Source organism: Typopeltis vanoorti, chromosome 8 (genome assembly GCF_054136105.1).
Source record: "Typopeltis vanoorti isolate ZY-2024b chromosome 8, IOZ_Tvanoo_1.0, whole genome shotgun sequence".
Lineage (NCBI taxonomy): Eukaryota > Metazoa > Arthropoda > Arachnida > Uropygi > Thelyphonidae > Typopeltis > Typopeltis vanoorti.
Genome location: NC_143556.1, coordinates 113,058,815 through 113,085,080, shown reverse-complemented (window position 1 = coordinate 113,085,080; position 26,266 = coordinate 113,058,815). Strand labels below are relative to the sequence as shown.

At 34.3% G+C, this 26,266-nt stretch overlaps 1 long non-coding RNA gene across 1 annotated transcript in view; it reads right to left on the bottom strand.

Annotated features, from left to right (window-relative positions):
• The window catches only part of LOC150104292 (uncharacterized), a 125,551-nt gene extending 99,285 nt beyond the window's left edge, over positions 1-26,266 (bottom strand). Inside the window, exon 1 of the long non-coding RNA XR_016548700.1 lies at positions 25,949-26,266. This is a non-coding gene — a long non-coding RNA (uncharacterized LOC150104292). The remainder of the gene's footprint in view (positions 1-25,948) is intronic.

Below are 26,266 nucleotides of genomic sequence, written 5' to 3'. Positions count from 1 at the left end.
CTCTATTAAAATTTTTGTTTCAATCGAACTAAATGTAGTAAAAAATTATTCGAAAAAAAATTATATTTCTTGAAAAAATAAGCCAAACTAACAAAAAAAAAAAAAGTATTATATGCGCACTCTAATTTTTGACACACTTGTCGAATTTTTATAAAAGTCAATTGAGTTGTTCGAAGGGTGTAAAGTTGCTGCAGACATCGTGGTAGTTCTCGAGACAACAGAATATCGATACTTCAACTCTTAAGAGATCGGACTGTATTGTGAGTAGAGAATTGGCCATCATTTTTCATTCTTCAAGTACGATATCCGTTCATCTAGGTCAGTGTTTCTCAACCTGTGGACCGTGGTCCACAGGTGTTCCGCGACGATGGGACAGATGGTCCGCAGGCAGACTTAAATTAAATTATTTTTTTTTAATTATCCAAACAAAACAAATTAAAATTGAATAAGTAAGTAAAAATTATTGAAATAAAATGGATACTTAAAAAACTAACAAATAGCTGCAGAATGTTCATTCCAATGACATTCTGCCACTACAGTAATTTGCATGGGCAGAATGACCAGTAATAAAAGAGGGCTGAAGTGAACAACAATATGGTTTTATTCCTTTCGCCTTCCCTTGCTGTTTTGTCAGATTTGAAGTAAACATGAGTTATCCACATTTCAACCAATTGCTTGTTGTTTATTGATTTTTATTATTGAAGATTTCCTTCTGAGGCTCAGTATATCTTCAGAAGTGTTAAGCGATACTTGGACAAAGTATGTCGTGAGTTAACCCCAGTATTTATATATTTTTCGGAACGTTTTTTTTTTTTAATAATGGAAAAGTGGCTTAGAACTAGGACTTTGAAAAGAAAAGCAAATGAAACAGGTGATGCTAAACCTAATTGTGATACACGTGTTGTAACGGCGAGTAAATCTGATACTATTAAAGTAGGAGAAACAAGCAATTCAAAGAAAAAATACAGTAGGAAATATAACAGTTCATATTTGGAATTACTTGGTGTGGAGATGAAAGTGAACAGAAATCTCAATGTGTTTTGTGTTATGAAGTGTTGTCGAAGTGTTTCATGCATTCAAGGAATGCATGAAACCTGCGATATTCCGACGACATTTAGAAACTTAACATTGTGATGTAAAAAATAAGCCAATCGAATTTTTTCAGCGACGCTTAGGGACATCAAATCATGGGAAAGATATAGTTTCAGCCATGGGTTCGATTAACAGCAAGGCACTGGAAGCATCCTATTTCTTAAATTTGCGCATAGCGAAAACAGGGAAACCTCATTCTATGGAAAAATTTCCTACTTCCAGCTATAAAAGATGTGATAAAAACTGCTTGGCAACAAGTTACTAAAAGATGTTGATTTGATTCCTCTTTCAAATAACGCTGTCGGTTGCAGAATTTATGATATAGCATGTGACGTAGAATCTCAGTTAATTGAAAGAGTTAAATAGAGCCCTTATTATGCGTTACAAATAGACGAGACTATTGATGTTACAAATGATGCACAGTTAATATGCTATATAAGATATGCACATGATAAGAACTTTGTCATCCCGAACAACTGGAGAAGAAATATTTAACACTATCAATAATTGCATAATACACAAAGGGATCAAATTGGAAAAATTTATGGGCTTCTGTTCGGATGGAGCTCGCGCCCTTGCATAGTGGGGTTGTTTCTATGGTCAAGGAAGTAGTTCCGGATATGAATTGGGTACATTGTTTCATACATAGGGAAGCGTTAGCCTCCAAAGGAATGCCACCAGAATTTAAAATTGTGTTATACAATGCTGTAAAGCTAGTTAATTTTATTAAGGCTCGACCGATAAATAACAAGATATTTTCATACTCTGCAGTGAAATGGCAGTGAATATATACAACTTTTGCTTGTCTGAAATTCGCTGGCTTTCCAGGAGCAAAGTACTAACAAGGTTATTTCAATTAAGGCACGAAGTTTTATTGTTTGTAAATGAACGTAATTCTGATTTTGCATCACTCCTTGTTGACGAAGCATGGCTGTCAGCACTATTCTATCTTTCAGACATTTTTTCGAAATTAAATGAACTGAATTTCTCCTTTGAGGGAAAATTTTTAACTGTTCTTGATGCCTACGACAAAATGAAAGCATTCGAAAAAAAAACTGGTGCTATGGATGAGTTATGTGAAAGATGGACAATTTGCACATTTTCCAACATTGGAATCCTTTTTAGTGGAAGATATTTTTGTCGGTTCTGAGGTTCTGGAAAGGGTTTGTGACTACCTCAAAACTCTGAAACAGAATTTTGATACATATTTTCCGAATAACTTTTAGGCTTACAGTTCCATTTGAAGCTTACAGTCATGAGAACGACCTTTCGTTATCGAAAAACGATCAGTCAATTGTCTTTCAAGTGACAATGGGTTTAAAATGCATTTCCGTGATCTTGGTTTGGCTCGATTCTGGATCTCGCCTTCAGTGAGAAGTGAATTTTCCGAATAATCTGAAGAAGCATTGAAAATCGTCATGCAGTTTTCTACAACCTATCTTTATGAGAAAGAATTTTCCTCCTTCAAATAAAAACAAAATACAGAAATCGTCTTGGTTTGTGTGCCGATCTTCGACTGAAGTCGACCAATATTGAGCCAGATATCCAGCAACTCTGCAAGGGCCAGCTCAGCCATCTCATTAAAAGTAAGTGGTAACATAATTATATCAGATTATTTATTTGTTTAATGAAAATTAAAACTTTTTCAATGGTGATACACTTTTAATTCTTTCCTTCCAATTTAATTTATTCTGTTTCCATATGTATTCAAAACATATTTTTAGATTTAGTTTGTTATAAATGGCACAGTTTTTCCCGAATGTTGGTAATTCCCACATAGGTTTTTTAAAAAATTACATAACTTAGTCTTAGTCCGTAGAATTGTTTTAGGCATTTTACCGATCCTTGGGCTTAAAAAGGTTGAGAAACGCTGATGTAGGAAGAAAGGATGATTGGGAAGATGCACTTGTCACAAGGCGCTTACTCGGCTGCCACTCGCACATCCGATCTAAAAACGATGAAACGCGATTTAGATTTCCATAACACAGATTTCCAACGCTCTACGTACGCCAGAACGTTCTTTACGCATCATTGTGCTCTGTCGATTAGCATGTAGTTGTCAGTTATGTAACTTGCTCATTACATCATGCCCTACGACTAAACCGATGAACCCATGCACACCCCATATTTGATTATATATATTCCTCTACCACTCTTCGTACCTTTTTGTTCTGAAGTAGCACAATCGGCAGGTCATAGAAAGAATGTGTATATATTGCTTCCTATGTTCCTATAAATGAATCTCGTCTCAGACTGAAAGAACCTTTATAAGGGCTTATGAAATGAAGGAGTTAGTCGGTTTCATATGGAAGTGGTAGGATTTTCTTCCCACAAAACTAGCGCCCTCACATAACTGAGAGCGCCAATGACAAAAATTGCTTCCAAGTCACTCTCAGATTATTTCCAGATAAAGCCGGCAGATATTTGGGCAAACGGGTTTCATAGCAAACTTTTTGTTGTTTCTTTATATGTTTTAAAAATGTTTTTAAAAATCTGCATCGAGCAAAGATACCAAGCTATTATATATATATATATAAACTTGGTTTTAATCCATTTTCCAAGTAAGTCAAGTTTCCGCCTGCAAGTAGTGCAAGTCTTAGGCAACTCGTGGTAAAGGTGGAATAAGCTCTGATCACTATTCTTAGTATTTACCCTTAGTGCAAAGCACATCTCCTTGAGGAGATGTATGATGCTATGCATTAAAGGCAAGGGGGCACTACCCAGACCGGTTTCGACCTTTATTGAGGTCTCATCAGTGGGAGCTAGGCTTAGAAATACCAAGGTTTAAGTAATACAGAGCTTATAAATATTTTACCAAAACAAGTTACCAAAAGGTGCTTTGACCTTATTAAATAAAAATCTCAGGATGAGAGATAGATGTAGAAAGTTTTTTTTTACCAAGTTAAAAAAACTTTCTATATCTGCATCGAGCACTTACTACTGTAATGTTGGTATCTTTATATTTTATATATTTTCTTTACAAAGTATAGTTAACATAAAACTAAGCTGACAAATGTATCCGAACAAAATAAGCGACTGCCTCTTTATTGGTAACTACTACACAACACACAGGAATGATCGAAATGTAAATGGGAACTCAGAAGTTGTTTTGACTCTATCGACTTTCTGTTGCTTTCAGAGGGAAGCACTCTGAAACCCATTCTTTTGTATGAAATCAATAAAAACATTTCCCAGTTTTTTCCCCCGAAATATATAACGGTTAGTTGGTATGCTACTGAAAGTAGAGGGTACAAGTATAGTCATTTGCAAACAACGATAAATGATAGGTAAGATATGTGTATGAAGAAAATAAATATCTTGATCCTGATTAATGACTCTTGGAATATATTCGATATATTTCATGTTTCTGCACGCAGTATGAATCGTTATAATGAAGCATGCCGACTGCGGAGCTCGGAAAATAGAATTATTCAAAGCCAATACATCGTGCATCTGTTGCTTCAGATGTCCGTATTTGGATAAGCTACGTAGAATTTGTTGTGAATAAAGAATGTTCTGGATGATAATTATTAAGCCTAAAATGGATATGAAATTATGTGTAATCGGCGATTTAAAATTAATTATTTAATCGCTTTTTAAATACTTTTTTCTGCATAATCAAGGAAACAGACTTTAATGTGAACTGTGTGCACTTTAATATACCTTAAACAACAGTAGCATTATTTAAAATATCACAATTAGCATGATTTTAACTTTAGAAATGTTACCTTTTCATTCGAGAAATTTAGGTACTAGACTTTGCATTGAATTGATATGCTAACACATAGCTTAAACATTGGTGTTCTTTTATTAATTATGCAAATAACAATTATAAAATTCACCCTTCTAATTTGTCGGAACGAAAGATTTATCTATATTGATGTTAGTAATATTGAATAATTTTAATATCCATAACAAAACATTTTGCTGGGCTATCAATTCCACTGTGGCGATTGTTGAGACAAAACACGATGTCAAATCTAATCACAGCTAACTTGAAAAATTCAAAGTAACAGAGGGACTTTCTGCTGTTTTTGAACATGATAGGATAAGTATATGTTCCTGCACGACAGACAGTCTTAAAATATTTTCATTATTATTATTATTTTCTTTTTTTTTTCTATATTAATTATCCACACAATACTGATGTTGAACAACTTATAGCTCATCAATAGTGATATTGATGAGCTATAAGTTGTTCAACAAGTGGTTAAGCAAAAGAAACTACTGGTATTTTTCTTGAATAAGAGGAGGTTATGGTCATTGGGGACATTCTAAGGAAGACAGTTTTGTATCCAGAGGAATGGAAGACTTAAAAGCGAAGTTGATAGTTTGAGAATGAATTGAATGGATACTGAGTAACAGATTCATACGTTTTAATAGGCAGTTGGAAGAGCGAGTTCTGTTTCTCGTTTTTAAAAATGAATATATGACGAAAAATAAAATTGTAATTTCGTATGAGATTAATTTTCAAAACCAAAGCTGCTTTTTAACCAAATAGGAGGAGAGGTGAGGGGGGGAGGGGAAGATTAGATGACAAATTAAAATACACATTAAGTAATCATACATTTATCTGATTATCAGTTTTCACTACCAAAATTATATTAAAAATAATATTTACAGAACAGAAATCTGCTTGACAGTATGAAGTAATGAAGAATGCTTTCTTTTATAATGGAAGAAAACTAAATCACTTCAATGTGAAGTATTCCACGTGTTCTATTTTTCTTGGTGAATTTATCTGAAAGTCCGAATGCTTCTTTGAGGAATAGGGAGAGACATTTACACTAACATAAAAACCTCATATACTGATATTTTGTTATGAATTTTCTGATATTACATATTATATTATAATATGTAATTAAATAGCATATTATATTATAAACAAGTATATAATATAATATGCTATTTTAAATAACTAAACAGATGGTTTAAATAGGCATTTTACTTCTAGCACAAAATAGCAATTATTTAATCCCCATCTCTCCATGGCTTCTCCCAGTATTACTGTGTTTTAATTACGCCATAACCAGATACAAACGTCAACTCATCAGTCTCATTCCAATCAAAATGGATGAATCATTGTCAGCAAACATTTTAGTATTCACACCCCATAGTTGTGAATCAGTACACAAAATAAGCATCTGCCAAATGAATATTTAAAACGGCTGCTCAAGTGTACTAGTATTTCCGCTGTTTATGTACATCTTGAATGTCATAACAATCGATTTTTCGATATTTTTGAAAACCTATTATTATATTCAAAAACTTATTCAATAGCAATAACTAATGTTCTAAAACCAGTGTAAGTATCCCATTTTGCAAGTTGAAATGTGGTAAACTGGAACACATGCCAGCGATCGCGTCAAAGTGAATCTGTTGCAGGACGTTAAAGACTGTTTAATTGGTGGGGGGTGGGGAGAGAACTTGATGTGACTTAAAAACAGCGGCATTTGCTGAGTCCAACCTCGGTGCTAATTCGAGTAATGTACAATTCGTTTATAACCTTTCCGAGGTGGGATGACTATAAGAAATTATCTCTGGGATAAATTAGTATAAATAGTGTAGTGGAATTCGCTTCAAGTTTGTCATTTTGTATAATGACAGAGTATCCTCTGATGGCCGAAAAGTTTTTCTTAAGAGAAACAAGATTAATAGCCTTTTGCTATTCCCACATTTTGTCTTAAACTACTATATGAGAACAATTAGAAGCACGAGGCATTCATTCGAGTAGCCAAGAAGAGACAGCCTCGTATTCTGTCTTTATAAGCAAGAATAAAACGGCATCTCCAGCATGTCACGGGATGCTGGATATTAACTCTGAGTAGTATCTATTTGCAGATACGCGTGTGTATTACGAATATACATAGATTCCTTGCTAATAGATATAGACACTACATTAATAAAATAAATGTTTTTATTCTTAAGAGGTTAATGTGTGTCATCCCGTAATCTTTTAAAATTTATTTTCCTTAAGTAATACTTTATTTAAATCATTTGCTATGGCTCTAGAAAGAAAGAAAGTCTTTCTGTCTTAAGAAAGAAAATGCACGCCATACATTATATCCATGCTCGGTCATGCTACCATCCTATTCAAAAAATTAGGCACCATTATTTTTTTTTTTTCTTTGAGCTAGCTTGCTCTACTCTACTGAGGCATTACTAACAGAAATACATTTTATCAAAACCACCTTTCGGTCTAATGATTTCACTGATTCTTTTGCAAACAAAGTCATTTACATTTATTCATCACCAGTCTCCCAAGTAGTTACTGGGAGACTGGTGATGAATAAATATTGTTATTCCACACGTCAAAGGTGTATTTGAAATAATCACAAAATTACTAAAATCTATTGCTATGCCTTAATAAACTTTCTCCTTTGTAAGCTGTACAAAGACCTTCCCCCGCGGCTGTTCTGATAACTATCAAATTCTCTGCACCTGCGGTTTATCATACTTCGGCCAAGTCGACAGGACCGGAACTGTTCGTCGTGACAAACATCTAGATTATATTCCTGCTCGTGAGATCCAATAATCTGGTCTTCCTGAAGATGTCATTTCCTCCAAACATAAGATTCTTTTGTGTAGAACGTTAGTCTTCTTCTAAAGTTTTCTTATGGAGCTGTTATATAAAGATAGCCTTGAGATCTGGCTACATCGCACAATCCGAATGGATTTGAGGGACTTACGTTCCCTTATGGGAAATTGTTAAACTGTTCTTCTTCACACGGCCCTCCAGAGTTAATAATAATAATAACATACGAAAATTTTCGTTAAAGACTTGTGAATACACTACTTTATTCGCGTGTGTATGACATGTTCTCATTGTTGAGTCTTCGTCATATTACTTATGCCTCGCTTAATTTGGAATTCATACTGAAGAAGTCCTTGATGCATGAGTGAAAACTTAAGTAAAATTTTTAATGTTAGTGTTCCGTTCTATTACTTGTTATTAATTTTGTCTAATAACGTTTCAATTAAGTTAAGGGGATAATAAATCCCGTATTATTTTACAGCCGGGTACAAAACTCGGAGATCGAAATCTAAGAGTTTAATGCTGAAGAACTATCGACGAGTCCAAGAGTAAGTCATCACTTGGGTAGTACAACACTATGGCAATTCATGTCAAAGGTGGAGCAAGATCCGTCACTATCCTTAATATTTTCTCATAATGTAAAACGCAGCTCCTAGGAGATGTATTACTCTTTTACATTACATCTCCAACTTTCGTACCCGGCTGTAAATCATACGAGATTTATTATCCCCTTAACTTAATTTATGTCGCCGGAAAAATAGCCTATTGGCTCTTTATCTTAGTAATAATAATATATGGGTACACCACCGGTCTGGCAATTCGTTAGTAGGGGTATATGTAAGTTCGGTTCAATTAAACCTTGATATTCCAGGTCTACCTACTCACTGATGAGACCCCAAAGGGTTGAAACCGGTGCGGGTTAGGCTTGGGTTCTGAGAGGCTCTGCTTTGGGATAGGTTTTTGCTTGTCTCTGAGTGGGGCCACCGCTGAGATTAAAGTCTCTGCTTGGTGGTGGGGTGAGCCTGCCACTGGGTAGAGCCAATGCTGAGAAGTTCTTCTCGGCTGAGCCTGTCACTAAGTGGAACAACGCTGATTTGGACGATCTTTCCGGATCGTCTTATTTTTAGAGCCCGCTTCACCTATACAAAGGTCGAAACCGGTCTGGGTAGTGACCTCTCCTCATAATGTAAAACAGTAATACATCTCCTAGGAGCTGCGTTTTACATTATGAGAAAATATTAAGGATAGTGACGGAGCTTGCTCCACCTTTGACACGGGATGCCATAGTGTTGTACTACCCAAGTGATGACTTACGCTTGGACTCGCCGATAGTTCTTCGGCATGAAACTCTTAGATTTCGATGGATTTCGATCTCCGAGTTTCGTACCCGGCTGTAAAATAATATGGGATTTATTATCCCCTTAACTTAATTTATGTCGCCGGAAAAATAGCCTCTTGGTTCTTTATCGAACGTTTCAATTAGTCGACATAATAATCTTGTGGTCTAACCCATAATCCCTACATCTCTTGCTTTGGAATATCCATAGGTTTTAATTAATGACGGAATGAAAAAGGAATCTATCTAACACATAGCGAAGAAAGGGATCTAAGTCATTAAAATTCCTCCTCCTCTCACATCAAGTCATCCCCTAAAAGTCAGCTTCTTCGTGTTTTTTTTTTCTTTTTCTTATTCTTTTGGTTTTAAACTTAAGTTCATGCATTAAAAGCCAACTGTTTTCATTCACGAATTGTCTAGTATTATCAATCTCCGATTTGTCCCTTCAATACCGAATATTTATCCTCTATCTAATCACCCTCTACTAGCCTTCAGTGGCTCTTTCACATCCCCCTCCCTTCCCCCAAGTGTTCAGTTAGTTCACCGCCATATTCGAGACTTTCTATCTCCTGTATTTTCCTTCATCGGTCAACATAACTTCTCATGTACAATAATTATCACATCGGATTTTCTCGACTAAATTCTATTTTCACAGAATTAACTCCCTGAATTTTGTCTTTACGCAGGCATCCCAACTATGCCAAGGAAAACAAATTACAGACTAATCCTAATATAATACTCTACGACTTAAAACACTTGACAGCTAAACTTCACCAAAATTAATCCTTCTGCATGGCAGTAGAAACACTTCCGTAACATGCAAACAATCAAACATTGCGGAGCTCAGAGAAAACTTGTTTTCACACACACACACACACACACACACACACACACACACACACACACACACACTTGTTGCTCTTATGATATTACTTATTACTCGAATTTCAGAGCTAAATTTTCAACAATTAAAGTAATAACATCAGTAGTGTTATTGATTCTAAGTTTTAGCCAGTCTCCTCTATTCTTAGTAGTTGGCTCGCTTTTTTATATACGCGATGCTTTTTGAAATATTACTTATTTAGACGAGACAGTTAAAACGGTTGAGAAATTATTAGATCTAACACAGTCTCCGGTTATCCTTCTTTCTCTCTCCATTTTGGTTCAGTGTGTGAAACCTGAATGTTTGTTTTTAGCTCTTTTTGTTGAATGTTTTTAGCTCCTCCTGTCAGGAGGAGCTAAAAACATTCAACAACAATATTTCACCTTTTTCGAACACACGTATAACAATGTACGTGTGTTCTGGGGGAAAGCGATCCGCCACCACTCCCCTCCTCCATTTTAGTTCTACTCAGCTGAATTTCCCATATAACCTTCACCAAACATAAGAAACAACTGTATTCCAACCTTGTTCAAAAATACAAGAACACTGAGACCTATAAAGGTGTCTGCTGAGGAAGAGGTAAAGATACGAAAAAGAGAAATGAGGGGTTTCGGTGGTGGTGTGTTTTGCTGTTTCCAAACGCTACTATATTTTTGCATTAAATAGATTGAACGATTTTTCAGACTGTTTTGTTGAAAATTCTGTTCAGTTTATTTGACAGAAATGGAATTAGAATTTTGACCTAATGATTCTTGTACTAAGAGTTGTTACTGGATTTAACACTGCTATAACTCTTCATATAAGATCAATAAGAAACTACCTTCTTGTTGCATGATTGTAGAGTAAACCTGCAGTCTATATACGTAATACTGTATACGTGTTGTTATTTAAGCAAGATTATTGTACCTATTATGTTCGTATCTATACTTAAAATATCATTAAGTCCCAGCTAGTCCCATTTTCGTTCATTTTTATATGAAAATTCTAACAAATCTTAAAATTACATATTATGAATATTTACAAAACCGTTATTATGCATAATAAACCAAAAAAAGAAGGAAAGATAATGCACATGAAACACTCTAAACAGCACATTCGTAGTAGAGAGCGACAACCAGATACCATTGTATCTAGTTCTCTCTCTATTTAGTATTTAATATTCCATCATATCATTTATATCGTGTCTTTTCATTTGATAACAATTACAAAAAAAAAAAAATCATTCTTATGCAGGTATAAATATTTACCAACATGCCAGATTATCTACTTAATGAAATACTAATAATATTTCAGTTGTGGGTTGTCTTGGTTACGTATAGAGCGTACAACAAAACAGCTCATTGCAGAGTAACCAACCGTGTAGTAATAGAAGGAATTTGTATGTCATGTTAATAGGCATGCATTTTATAATATTTATAAAATACATGTATGTGTCTATTAGCTCTGGTGCAAAGTCATTTAATGTACGCATGTAGGATTAGGAAAGAAGTTTGAATGAAAACAGTTTGTATAACTTACATACAACAATTTTAACCGAGCATAAAAAGAGGGGGAGAGCAGTTGATTTATCATATTTTAAGTATGCATATAATTTTGAGTGTATATCAGAAGCAGATCCCAATTACTTGAATGAAACGTACATTCGACATGAAGTATACTGAAAAGATTCTTGAAAATTGCTGAAAATAAATATTGCAGTTTATATAAACTTCAGGAAAATAGCAGGCCAGAAAACAACTTTGTGTACTAAGTACAGCCAACAAAATTTTGTCCTGAGTTAGTTCACAAAATTCTCACCAATTAATTTAAGGTTAATACAAAGTTATATGCAAGGGTTTTGTGGTCCATATATGCAAAGGTATTTTAGATGAAATACTTAATTCATCAGGAGAGGATCTCCAAATGACGGATAGCCGCTGAAGCTGTGAAATATTTTTCGACCGCAGAGGATTTGTCTACGCAATCTCCATAAAATGAAGTTTAACTTTAATTCGCTTTATTATTTTAAAAGATTTTATTAATTATTTTAATCATGATTGACACTGTACTTCGATTTATACCCTAGGTCTGACAACTACCAAGTGAAAGGATACAACCCTCCTTTTAAGTACAGGTAAGGAATAATTAATTCAATTACAGTATTATTTTTAATCATAAAACTGAATATCACTTCAAATGAGTCAATTAAGTGAAGTTGCGATTATTCACGTCGCTCATGAAATTTGTGTCGTTCCCGGTATGATTATGACTGCTTCACAGAAATAATTATTCTGTTGTGTATAATGTGAATTAACTTTTATGAAAATAGCCTTAATCAAAACAAGTTTCGATGTCGAATAACCGATAAATGTCTCACAATTTCTTGCACATTAAGCCCAAGAAGCCTGCATAATTTAGAGAGAAAGGCGGGGGGGGGGGGATGTACTGCTGTTTTATTGATATTAGAGTAGGCATTATATTGAATTCCATGCTGTTTTACTCATTAAAAACTACCAAAGAAACAAAAGAAATAAAAAAATTCATGAATATTTAATATGCTTCTAAGAAAATTTTTAGAATTAGTAAAAGTATAATATGAAAGGGGGGAAAATGGAATGGCTAATGGCTTATATATTAAACAACAAAATCAATATGCTACTATCTAAATAAAACAAATTAAATAGATCCAAAATTGTAAACATGGAAAGATCTAATAGTTGTAGGATGTTACTGCTGATAAATGTTATAGCTTAATCTATAAATCTCGCATTAAACAACTTTCAATTATCGTGATTATTTTTTGTCTTTAATATAATTGTAGTCGAATTATGTAATGAAAGCAGTAAATATAAACAAACCAAGGTATAACATAAATGGAAAAAGTATATATCCTTACGATGAAGAGAAGGAAACAAAATATGTGTTAATATTGCATATTAGACATAATTTGGACCGAAGTAAACTAGCTTCACGTGACCATTTTACTGTGACCATTATACTTGAAGTATATGCTTGAAGCAGTATATCAACAGCTCTTCAAGAATATTAAATGCAAAAATTTAAGACTGCGAGACACTTTTTTTGTCATATGAAATATTCCAGGGACTTCTCTTTTGTTTTCCGCGGCTCGAAAACCAAAACTTTCCTTATTGATTTCTTTTAAACTGCCTCTGTTACTAACACAATGAATTTTGTTATTATCTGTATAATTGATTTCCTTATTTGCTTAATTTCTCTTCCCCCCCCCCCTCCTCATTTTAATGATAGACGTTTTTGAATTCTTCCTTTAAATAATTATTGTATTATATAAAGCTATCAAATGAATATTATTTACCCGAAACAAAGTGCAACGTTCATCGAATTTATAATTTATTTTAAAGCATTTAACACTTAAAATGCCTGTCTGTATTCTGAGGATACGCAAAATTTACCGAAAGCCTCACGGAATAAATATAACGCCAGTTCTAGAGGTTTCAGTGTTGGTCTTCTGATATTAGAGTTTTCTCTCAAAGTGATTCGTTTAGGAAATATTTTTGTGATCCACAAGTGAATGATTTCCCATTATATTTCACTTAGTAGAAACAAAGCTACATTTCCTAACTTTCTTTTGAAGATAGTGTATACGTTGATAATTATTCTCAACATGTTCTATTCCTTTTATTTGAAGTTTGAAACGGCTATTGTGCCAGAATGTAAAGGCTTATCACTACACCAGTAATAAAGGAGAAAAGAGGAAAAAAAGCATTTTACATGACATTGGGTAAATTTGTTTAACAGAAGAAGGGAATGGGTTAACTGAGGATAGAAAGTGAAGGGATGGGGAGAGGGTGGAACATAGATAAAAATAAAGGATAAGGATTAGTAAGGAGATTCTGCATCCTTTCGTTTTGTGACTTTTTTTTTCTTTTTTCAGATCTCAACATAAATGGAATGGAAGAAGGGAATAACTCGAAAATTCCCTACAACTTGGCCACTCAGAGAGAGAGAGAGAGAGAGAGAGAGAGAGAGAGAGAGAGAGAGAGAGTGGGAAGGACGCAGGCTGCAGGGAGAAAAACGAGATATTAATGTGGATTGGCATTCTGTTGTTTTGAAGATGTAGTATATTTGTAGGTCTATTGATACATCCTGGTCACATAATTCCGCATGAAATCTCTAACTGAAGGAAATATTCTAAATCCATGAATGACAGGTGGCACTATATTTTACTCCCCATAGGAACATTTGCTGTGTCAGTTTTAAGCCCAATTTTCAAAATGGTAGATTACTAAATTACATGCTATTGCTTTTCTATTCATCCCCATGTCTGAAGATTTAAAAGTGAAAGGATGTAGTGAAACTGATTATTACTCAATGCTTAGCACATAACCTCTCCTTCATTTTTGTCATACCTCTCCCCATCCCTCAAATTCCTCCTTCATGTTGATGTATGATCACTCCATACTTAGTTCCTTCTTTTCTTTAGACATCATGAACTACCAATCTCAAGTAATACTCCTTTTTCGCTTCTTTCCTCCTTTTTTAAGCCCAATTTAATGCTTTTTGAAACATTGGCTACTATTTATCTTAAAGTAGTATAATCATTGCACTTAAATGTCTAACTGCCATTCCTTTTATTGTTAACAAAAATTATGACCAAACTACTAATCTACCATGATTTTTGTAGTTCTCTTAACTTTACGTAGTTAAGAGAACTACTAGAGTTCTTAAGAACCAGAATGATTTTATTAAGCGTATAAATTAAGCTTAGAAAATCACAAGATTTAGTTCTGATTAGAAACAAATGCAAAGAGCTTATAATCGTTTTCGGCTGTGAATCAACTCATTTCACCCTACAGTATTGTCAAAATAAGATATTCCCCCTACCAAAAAAAAAAAAAAATAATAAATAAATAAATAAATAAAAATAAAGAACTTATCCATCTCTTTCTCTCTGTGTCTCTAGATAAATGAACACATTGAAACTCAAATGTTAAATTTGGGAAAAGGAGGCCATGCAACGCTGAAGAAAGGTAAAAACAAAAATTCTGAAGAAATGCAGTGCCGTTCTAAAAATAATCTTAACAATATGAAGTAAACTTGTAAGTGAAAAATAAATAAACTTAGACATTCAAAGCTGCTAATTATTTATGGAGAAATAACAAAAAGTTTTATTAATCTAAATCTCGAGGGGCAGTAGCTGTGCAAAATTTGAAATCACAGAGATATATACAAAGAAATGCGGCAATGGAAGACGAACACACACACATGTTAGGCTCCAGATTTGAATACAAATATTAGGAAAGTTGAAAATGAATTTTTTTAAGATCTCGTCAAGAATTTGACCCGTGCCTGTTCCAGTTCTACTGGTTTTTCCATCTTGAAACTCGTCGTCTTCTCTTTTATCATTCGATCTACGTTTATCTACTTCTTTTGATACTCGATAAATGTCTATCTCTTCCAATGTCATAATTTTTTTTCATGGTCTAATTTTGTGGGTCCCTTAATTGTTCTTAAAAATATCATTTCTTCTGACTGTATTTTACGTTGATTATTCTTTTTAATAATCCATATTTCTGAGCCATACAGTTTTATTATATCTTCTATCACGATTTTTGATCTTATGCTTTTAAATGCCACAACATTTTCACCCGTTTATATTGTATATTGTTGAATTATTTTATTTAATTGAAAAGCTGATTTTGAAAGTCATCTTCATTATAATCTAATCATCTGCATGCAGCATTGTATTAACAACACTGCCATAACTGAATACTTTTGTTTTATTGTTTACCGTATTTTATAATTTGATTAATATACTGAAAAGATGAGTTGGAGCCAAACCACATCCTTATCCTATACATTGATTTCACTCTCTTCTTAATTTATTACCTAATTGAAACATTATTTTTGCATCTTTATTTAAACTGTGTACGCTTTCTAGCCTGCATTTAATAAGTCATTCCTTCGTAATTTCTATAGACATATCAGTCTCCTTTCGTAAATATAGCTTTAGCTTTTAACCAATCACTTGGAACTTTCATATCAGGTTTTTACTTTCTGCAACAGTTATTTTTTAACTTTAAGTATCTTCCTAAATTATCCTATTCCTGACCATGTCCTAACTCCGCATCTGTTTGATACAGGCTCTTCTACCTTTCGTGTATGGAAAATATATATATATTCTCGACAATGCTGTACATCCAAAATTCTGTATTTATGCCATCTAATCAGTAGATTTTTTTTTTTTTTCAATGTTTAGCTTCTTTTAGTTTCATCCGATCTAATCCGTTCTATTTTATAGCATTTTTTTCAAATATTTTTACAAGTATTATTTACTTTTAACATATTTGGTTCATACCATAAATTCTTTGTTTCTCTTGTGTTATAATAATTTGTGTGGTTTAATATTTTAATATTTCTAATCTTCCATGTTTATGTTCTAAGTAAATCTATGCCAGTTTTTTTTTACTATTGTTTTAGCTATATTTTATTTTATTTTCATACAATATGCCCGTGTAGATGAGTAGAAATGTGTGTAAAGATGAGTCTGTGTAGATTAGTGGAAGTGGTGTTTGCAATAAACAGTCCGAAGAAAGAGCGTCGTTCCTCTAGTCGTCGACTAAAGGAACGTTTTCTAATAATAAAATAATAATAATATGTATGAAAATTCGCCATTTATTCAAGTAATCATGTAGCATTTACATGATTAGTGTTTGCAAACGTTTGTTTAATAAATGAACATGCTATATTTATTTCCAAATATTACAAATGCACAATGAATTTTGATTTTGATGCGTTAAAGATTCGATCATTTTACCAAATTAGTTAAAGTGGATTAAGACGAATTACAAATCATGTGTGTAATCACAACATTTTTCACCATGAATTACTGAGAAATCACTTAGTGATATATTTTTATAGCTACTAAAGGCTGTTTTTTCTATTTAAAAGATATAACGACGCAGTTTTAATTCATACTTCAAAATGCATATTATTTTAAAACTAAGTCATATAGTTTTCATGGACTTCCTTTCAGCACTGAAATCTTTCCAACTTCTACTGCTCAGTGGAGTTATCCAGTGTGTGTATGTGTGTGTATTCCTTTTAGTTGAAGCTAACTTCGAGTCACATCAAAGGGAGGAAATATTTTTTTAGCCGTTACTTAAAAGGAACTGAGTTAACCAGACTGTGATAAGGTTTTTGGAAACTCGGATATTTTCTCAGCAAAACATACCGATTAGTGTTTAGGGGAAAAAAAAAAAAAAACTGCAAGTGTAATACATAGGTATGTGTGCGTGGGACAGTGAAAAATAGACAGTGAAAAAAAAAACTTTTTTTGTTTTTACTATACAGAAATATCTTTAAAATAGCAGAATTACCACCGATGCTAATATGATCGTGCAGCCATTAATTTTGCGGTGTAATTAAACCGAGAGAGACAAATATAAATCACATCGTGATAATCTGGTCATATGTCATAAACGATCATAGGAAGGAATGTAAGAGGCAATAAGGTTTGCTTCTTGTCCCTATATTTCTATTCTGAATCACGACAGAAACACTGATCATTAGATGAGTACCCTTGTAATGTTATGCTAATCCCACTTTTCGAAATGTCAAAAGCAAATTCGTGAATTTCTACTAACTTTTTCAGAAAAGTTCGAAGAAAGTTTTGGACAAATGCCTCATGGCACTTGTCCAAAAATTTCTAACTGTGACGTAGACAAGAAAAATCAGTCCTTATGATGGAAATCATATTGCAGGCATTAACGCAAAAAACTTTCAGGGTAGCGTGAAAGGAATACTGTTAACAGAATTTCTAAACCATTAGTCTAAAAGAAATGAAGCAAACTCAATAAGATTAGGTTGGGTAAAAAAAGATTTATCTACCTTTCAAGGACTGTCTAGATAGAGAAAGTTTTCATGAAGAAGAGTTAATTTTGTTCAATAAAGGAATAGAAGAGGAGCAAAAATTGTAAAAGAAATGGAAGTGAAAAAAAATGCATAGAAGAGGGACAAAAAAAAAAAAAGAGAGATTTCTCTTTGGTTGAAGGAAATGCCGACGAGACCATCTACTGTAGGTGGTAGATGAGTTTCATCCCCTAACTTAACATCACCACATCGCCTCGTGAAAGCCTGGTGTTGTGTTTTGGGCAAATCCTCCATGAAGTCACAGTGCAGTGGTCTTCTTTTTTTTGTTTCTTTTTTTGTACTTTTTAATCTTTTCTTTTTTAATTTTCAAGTCTGCCACTTTTTTAATTTTCAAGTCTACTACTACAAAAGGGATTAGGACGCGAAACGGTTCGAATCCCATCTATAATTTGAGTAATCTTTATAAGGACTCTTCAGTCAAAGATGATTTTACCGGTCCCATACAGTGGATGTAGGTTTTTTCTCTTGGAAATTCTGAAAGGCTCTTAAAACATTAAAACACATCTACAGAACACACCCATGAACACACACATATTTACAGATATAGAATACTATTTTGTCCCACCTTAATTGTAAAACTAACTTGTTCTTGCACCCAGTTACAATACTAACCAAAATGTTTCATTATAAGGGGTCAGACACACGGACACTCTAGCGTACCGTGGTTCGCTAGACTTCCAGATTGGAGAAGCTACTTAAGAAGAAAGGAATGGACTCCCATTGACCTAATTCTATTCCTTTCCGCAAGGATAAATGGAATAGAATTAGGATCTAACAGAAACAAAAATCGCTCAGAATGTCAGTTATCAGATATTGTTCCAGACTGAACCTAACGTTTTCGTTACTCGTTCGAGTAAGAGCTGGTGAATCCTCTTTCATCTAGCTGAAGGAACTATCAAAGTCACGTCTTCTTAGTTTTTGGTGTCTTCTTTATATAGAGCGCGTAAAACGCTCATTTTCTCGTGCTCAGTATCCTCTTCCACTATCAGATCATCATTTCTCCAAAATTACAAACGCGGCGAATAGGAAGTGTCCATTAATCAATGAACTTCAGTAGGAAATTGATTTCGCCATTATAGTTGCAGCGAAATTCATTCTCCTCATCTGTTCTAGAAAAGGTCTCTATTCCTTTTCTCCTCCATTCAGCTTTCCTTCGTGAAAACTTTAGAAAAGTTGAACGCCCAATGTGAGCTCGGAGTTTGTCGGAAGTGATATAACATATCAGAGTTTGCCATCGTGAACTTACTGCCCTCCTCTGACATCTGCAGTGCAACTTTTCAAAAATGAAGTAATTTTCTGTGGAGCCCTCCATTCCTCAAATGCAGGGCTCCACACTCTTTACCAATGTTAAAAAAAATAACCGAGTGAACTTCAACCTTCTAAAATCTAATTGCTTTATTTCACGCAACAATCTTTTATAGTAGCTCAGAAGTTGGTTACTTTGACGATTTGTATTTTTGGAGATGGGAAATATCACTAATGATTTGCAGAGGAATTAAACCCAACCAGAGAACAATTCTTAAATGGTGATGGATGCATTCGAGGCTGTATTGGTGTGAGTAGAAGTTAACAAGACAAGATACATAGACAAGATGGTCAGGATCATCTGAAGAGAACTGTGAACTGCATACACAGATTATCCTGGACTGTAATGATGATATATCAACAACCAGTTTTAGCACTATTTGAAAGATTCCTGCTTAATTCCCGTTCATGTATGAATTCAGTCAAAGATTCCTGATGAGAGTCCTACTTTTATCAATAAGGATGCAAGTAGGACTATCATTATCGATTATTTTAACTATGGAGATATAGGCTGAAAAAAAAAAAAGAAGAGAAAATATGAAAAACAGTAGAAAAAATAATTTATGAATTTATCGAGGGAAGACTGTCTTATGCTGTCCTTGATGTAAGAGTCGCATGGAGCGAGAATATTGGACGTAGTTACAGTATATGGGAATCTGTATATAAATAAGATAGCGGTTTTGTTTCTTCTTGGAGCAAGAGAAAGAGAGATCATGGGAGGTGGTAAATTATGTGAGAGCTTGGAATTAAAAGGACCATATACGGAACTATAAGGAGATGATTATGACGAGAAGATAAAGTAATTTGTAGATGGTAAAGGAATATGCAATATACTTGAAAAGTAGCCAAAGAATGATGAAAGAGACGTTATATCTGACTGTTCTAGGGTTAGGAGAATAAATCGTGCGAGTTAACTATGAAGTAAGAGATGTTGCATATCCGATATAGAGAAGGGTATAACAATCAGCGTAGAAGATTGGACACCATAGTGAAGGAAGAGAAATTGGACTACGAAAAGCAGATAGCAGATAATCAGTGCTTTTTTTTGGGGGGGGGGGGGGGGTATGCAACAAAAAAGGCGTTCCAACACCTCTATCAAACTGACGTCTGACGTACGTCGTTGTTTGATGGCATACATTTAGACATTTGTGATATTCAGTAATGTTTTTACACGTTTATCTACTATTCAAATAAGCTTAGAAATTTTATGAACTTTGCATTATTGCTACACCTATTAAGATTTTTTAGAATTTTAAATGACTTTCATATTTATATATTAATGCATCTCGCGCGGGTTGTGCCTTAAGCAGGACTGTATTTTAGTGCTGCAATAAAATTTTTAATTTGTTTGGTTTGCAACTATGCGGTATGGTGTTCATCCCAGTTGTTTCTAATTACACTAAATACTTTAATTACTCTATTTTCACTAAATGCAGTATAAATTGACTGCCTCTGTGTGTTGCTTTTTGTGCTACTATAAAAATTTTCTTTGTTTTGCTTGCATCTGTGCAGAAGAGAAAGATGTTTTCACAATATAGGATCATTTTCTACTACTAAACTACCAAATATATACGGATGTGAATTCGCCAAATCCTGGTGTTTTGCGTGAAGGTCAAGTACAACATGAGTCGATTTGTCTCTTCCCCTCGCCAAAGTGTAAAGTAAATAATTTTAATAGGTTTTGTTCGACTTTTGCAGATGTTCTGCTCATCTAAAAAGTAATACAAGTAATAATAATAATAATAATAATAATAATAATAATAATAATAATAATAATTCGTGAACCATAAAGTGGAAAACGAAAAAGGATTACTACTTTCTTTTCCCTTCCTAAAGTTAAAAAATTAAACAGCAAGTGAAAAAACAACAAGGAATGACTGACATTAACTGACTGGTAAAGGTCAAGTTACTGGACTGTTGATTAAAAAAAAAAAATTACTTCTGTGCGAAGTATGACTGAGAGACTCTGATGCAGGACTGTTATTAAGGTATATGCAGCCCCTAAGTAAAGAGAAAATATATATTTTTTTAAAATGTGTTTTTTTTAATAAAAAATTGAATGACAATTTTAATGAAAAAAAATTTTAAGGAAAAAAAAAACTAATGAAATTTGAAATGTAATTTTGCCGGATTTCCCCCCCCACACACACAAGACAGCTAATAAGCATTGCCTTAGTTAGTGGGTTACAACAATCCTCTTTGGATGTTCATTATGTAAACTATTGGAAAGAACTTTTGGAGTGGAAAAGAAAATGGGTATGAAGATTTCTAAGGAATGAGAAAACGATGAAGTTGTCCATTTTGGCGAAAGTAGATGATAAAGGAAAACATTATCACGCAGTCAAGTAAAAATATAGGTAAATACTTTTTACTTTCCTTTTCATGTCCTTGAAATATCCAATTTTTCCTGCTATCAAAGAATGATTACCGGCACATGTTGTTTTATATATATATATATAAAAGGGGGGAAAAGGTAATAATAAATAATAATCGTGACACTTAGAGGCTCTTAATGCTCTGAACATAACCATAGTGGTTTTCGTAACAATTATTTAGAATAAGGTGGTTACGCTTTTGTCTGAATATATATTTTTCGCGTACTTTGTAAATTGCGTGCGTTCTCCTGCTCAATGTAACTAGTTGTAGGATTAAAAACCCGAATATCCATAAGAAAAGCCCTGCTATTCTGCCATTAGACTGGATAACTCGTCTTCAGTTGAGAAACACAAATAAAGGTTCTTCGTGCCCTGGATAGGATTCGGACCCAGCTTCTTTCCAACCGAAGAAACAAACTAAGCTACAGAGATTCTGCCAACTTCATAGCCAAAGGAAGGTCAGAGAGAGAGAGAGAGAGAGAGAGAGAGAGAGAGAGACAGACGATTACTGCGCTATGTAGCAAATGAAAGGAAGAATTACTTCAATGAAAACAGAATGTAGAAAAGTGTCAGATGTCTTAGAAATAGCAGAATTGTTAAGCGATCACTTTAGCGAGGTATATGGCAGACACCAATTAACTATCTGTATACTGAGGTGGTACTAGATGAAAGGATCAAGATAGATGATAGGAAGTAGGTAGTTAGTTATAGTAGATTATATTTGATTGGTTATTTCAGGAGTTGGATTTGCCACTTCATTGGGAATATATAAGAAGACATGTTAGAGGTCTTGAAGAAATTCGAGAATTACGAGAACTTTTCAGCACACCCTTGTAAGTACAGTTTCTGATAACTGGAAAGAAACCAAGATAATTCCGTTACATAAAGTTAGAAGTAACACAAAAACAACAAATTAGTATGCCTAATCATTAAGGTGTTGGAGAAGTTAACTGGATCCACATCTGCATGTGAACACATCGCATCTTGATCCTGTATAGAGGAGAACATGTCTTTGTTAACGATGTTTAGCTTTAGCATTTGCTCATGTTTTATAACAGTGACTAACTAAACACTTGGATAAAGAGAACAGACAAGCTGCAACATTTTTGGATTTTTTCTAGACATTAGACAGGATTCCACATTTGAAGTCGTTATACAAACTCAAACGATGATTATCTAAAATTGGCTTTTGACAGAGATGTCCGATTCACAGGTATTAAAGAGTAATATATGGCGGTACAATCTTAGAGAAATAGGGTAACCGCAGGATTCTGTACTACATTGTTATTTAATTTGTATACTAAGAATACTATGGTTGGTCTCGAGCGCTGAAATATGTATTTTGTATCGATGACATTGCGGGCAGATTATTATATTAATCTGCTGTATATGATCAATGCAGCTAGAGACTTGGGGATGATGGTAGATTATTTAGGAGCCACCCTGATAGGTAGTATGTCGTCATATCAGATAACTACCCCGTTGATAAAGACACTAATTTGAAGGCGTAAGGAAGTCATTTCAGGTGACCACATGTAAGCCACTCTGCTAACATGTGGTCACCAGGGTTCAGAGGAAATGAGAAGAGAATTGAAAAGATCCAACAGCCAGTTACTGAGATGATATCGCCCTATGAAACTGTACATAATAAACCGTGTATACACTGAAGAACTACCTCAGTCTATTGCCAGACTAAGCAGTTTAAAAATTGAGTAATTGATTGAAAAGATGCGATATGATAGCAACATATTGGTTGTTCTGGAGCTATGAAATTTTGTACTCTGATAGCTTATTTTAAGGATTTAACGGAACTGAAGAGTAATTCCCATTAAATAAATAAAAAAAGCAAGTATCCCAAAATCGAAACAGTTAAGATGTTTTTTTTTTTAGGCGTAGGAATAACACGGAGTTAAAGTTTTTCCAATTTTATATAGAATAAGTAATAAAATAATTGGCATCCTTATGGCATGATATTATATTTTGCTGTTTTGAAGATATTTTAATAGAAAAAGCGTTACTCTTTAAAAAGACATAACTGCTAAATGGATACAACTTATTAGCTCTCGCTGATATTCATTTCTTGAAAACGTTATGCATGTCTTGCACATTTCCAGTTCTTCAGTGTGACATTCCTGTTTTCGACAATGGGGAAGCATGGTACTCCTGGCATGACTGAAAGAATTATGGGCTGGCTTTTACGCAGACGACAACTAACAAGCCTTGACTAATAAATTAAGCGTTACAAACTCCTGAAATATGTATTTTCCTCCCTCCCTTAACGATGTGGTGCCATTAATTGCTGCTGTTGGAGAGTTCGGCTGTTTTGGTTTGGTTTAGACAATGAAATACGAATCTGTACTGGTGTTCATACTTTCACCTTGAATATGTAAATAATGCTTCTTTTTATCCATCCTTCAAACTCTGTACGATTCCTCCGTGCTAAAAGTACGACTTCATGCATCCCCATCACCTAAACTGACAGCTTTGATAACCGCCGTATGTCTAATCGTGATCATTCAAACATCGCTTCTCCCACCACAATCTGTCAGCGTTGTCAGGTTTCCGTGCCCATTCGTGTTTACATGGCGTTTATTTGTGACGCACCTACGTCAAACCTGCTGACTTCTCTAAAGGGTCGTTGCAATATTTCAGATGACGACAATGGGGAAACAGTACCGCGGGCGTCTGATGTACTTCGCAAAGTGACCGCCATGTTTACCCACTGCCAACGGAGTCACTGTCACATAGACTATGTGGCAGAAGTGGGAGATAAACGTGCCCGTCTCGAGTACTCTCACCAACTGAATGACAGCTGTATGGGATCGTCTGATTTGCTCAAAGTCAACACTTGAAGTGGGCCACTTGTGACCTCACCTTTGCAAATCTCTAAGACAAGTCCCGCTGATATTCAGTTTCATGAGAAAGGCATTGCTCGCATTAAATTTCCAGCGCGCGCGCGCACACACACACACACACACACACACACACACACACACACACACACACACACACACACACACACACACACACATTTTTAAAGCTTCTTAGATTTAGACTAAACGTATGTTATATCTAGAAGTCCACTGTCTATTTCTCTTTTTATCAAATAGAAATCAGGATTAATATAGAATTTCAAAACTTAAGTGATCGATTTTATTGCGATTAATAAATAAACTGTCATGTTGCTCATGAGTTCATAAAACGGTAACAGTTTCGGTACGTTCTTAAAACAAATTAATAGATAGGCATAAATAGTAATTAAGACATAAAACACCAACAATATTAAAAATCAGAAATTAAGAAAACCAAGAAAAACTAAAGTGGCATCAGAAATAAAATTAAAATTACTCATAACAACGTTTTACTTGAGGCATGAATTTACTTCTTTTTTTTTAAAAAAAAATTAAACTTAGCTATTTTGATGGACAATATAATTTTATCCCAAATTATTTTCGTTTTTGGTATTTTTTTAAACTTGAAGGAAAAATTGAAAATTGTGATAAAACAGAAATTAACTAAAAAAAGACTTGAACACCTAAACTAAAACAACCAGAACAAGGCAAGAAAAAAACCTGAAACAATCGCGAGAAGGAAGAGTCAGTGTTAATCGAATACTTAACCACCAATTTAAATTAAAAATTAAGAGGAAAGAGACTAGCTGACGGATTAACGGAGAAATACTTTTCCGGAGAGACCACTTTCATCGAAATCTGTGAAGAAATACAGGAAATGCTAGACAGCTGACACCGGTCGTATTGTTTGACTATGATGGAGTATTAAACAGTGGGTAGTGCGTAACTTCCTATAGAATTCAGACAGCAGAGAAAAGATAGGCCCATTTATGTTTATATTATTGATTACTAATGTCATTTCCACGAATTAAAGAATAAAATGCATTTATTCTTGAAAAAAATTATTTCACGAATAGTGTCACGAAGAATAATAATGGTTAAAAACCATGTTCACATGAATATTTGCAATTTTAAAGACGCACTCGGCTTACAGGCAATGTAGCCAGCTGTTCAGTGAACAAACATGAAATATCTTGCATTCGAAAATTTGCCCGAGTTTAGTAAATTATATACTAAAAATATCACATAAACGTCTATCCTTTAGTATTATACAATAAGCCATTCATTGATTCAATCTCTCTCTCTACACGGGCTTCAGATTTGATCGCTCTGTCCTGACATCTTGAAATTCGCTATTCGACTGGTTGTTTCTTTCAACAACAAACAAACAAAAAACAGGAGACTGAAAATGCATATGGATTGGATTGTTCCATTTTAAAGGAGGCCACAAATCGATCATTTCTCTCAACTGACATTTAACTTGACTAGCATTTCCCGGAAGTGAGCACTATTGAGAAAATACTACAACATTAATATTTATGAGTTTCATTTCCGATACCGATTTAGAACGAGACCTTCGAAACAGTCGAAGTGCTTTAAAATGGCGCTAATCCGTACGATAAACCATAAGTTTAAAAACTAAAGAGACATTAAAAGGCAATTCGTAAAAGCCATACGCACCGGATTAAAATAGAAGTAAACACGTGAAATAAGTGCTTTCACCTCTTGTCACGGCGATAAATTTCATCTCTGTCCTTGTACGCGCTCATTACATCCATCCTTCAGACGAGGCACCCTTCCAGAGCCCCAGGACACCAATTCACCTCTGTAGTTTGACAGGTTTCACTTGTCTAGGCGGCTGGTTTCAGTGGGATGATTTACAGTCGGACTCTTCCAGTCGTGACAACCGCTGATAACAACAAGACAAATAAACAGAGTTGGTGGCAAACGCGCGCTACAGAACACTCCCTTTTTGCCGCACTTTCACCCTAATCGTTA